The following is a 671-nucleotide window of genomic DNA, read 5'->3' as shown; positions in this document are numbered from 1 at the left end:
CGACGGTTGACTTGGCTTTTGGTCGATCGTGTTCCTCTGTCGCGCGAATCTGAGTTAACTTCTTCTTCAGATCCTCCTTTCGCTCGCTTCCATGCTTGTATTTGCCTTTGATTTCGGAGCTTCTTCTTTGGTGTCTCACAGTTAGGGTGGGGGGGGGGGGGGGGGGGGGGGGGGGGGTTGTTTCTTCTTATGACATTCTTCTTTGGAGTCCAAGTTAACTTTAATGATTTTTTTGATTCAAGGGTGTTGTAGAGCTCTTACCCTTTTGTTTACAAAATTTCTTTATATGTCCTGAACACCACAAAAGATGACAAGTTTGTTAGTAAAAGAATCTTAGGAAGAATAAACTTACCAATAAAGTTAGGAATGGCTTTTGTCAATGTTCGTCATCTTTTTCATTGCTTGATCAATATACGTCCGTTCGTATCACGTCCAAATTTATTTGCTTGACCAAGTCCGAGCCATCTTGTCAGTTGCTAGAGTACCCATCATCACATCTCAGTTGTGCTTATGCTTACGAGATTTGATTTAGGCCCCTAACATAAACAACATCATTCAATGTAGGGCCATCTACAGAAGTGACTGTTCCTTTTCAATACATTTTATGACGCCATCTCCAAAACCAACAAGTCCCCGGAGATTTATTTATAAGAAGTAACCAATTTTTATCA

Source organism: Ananas comosus, linkage group 8, assembly GCF_001540865.1.
Source record: "Ananas comosus cultivar F153 linkage group 8, ASM154086v1, whole genome shotgun sequence".
In the NCBI taxonomy this organism is placed as follows: Eukaryota; Viridiplantae; Streptophyta; class Magnoliopsida; order Poales; family Bromeliaceae; genus Ananas; species Ananas comosus.
This window is presented reverse-complemented; position numbering follows the sequence as displayed.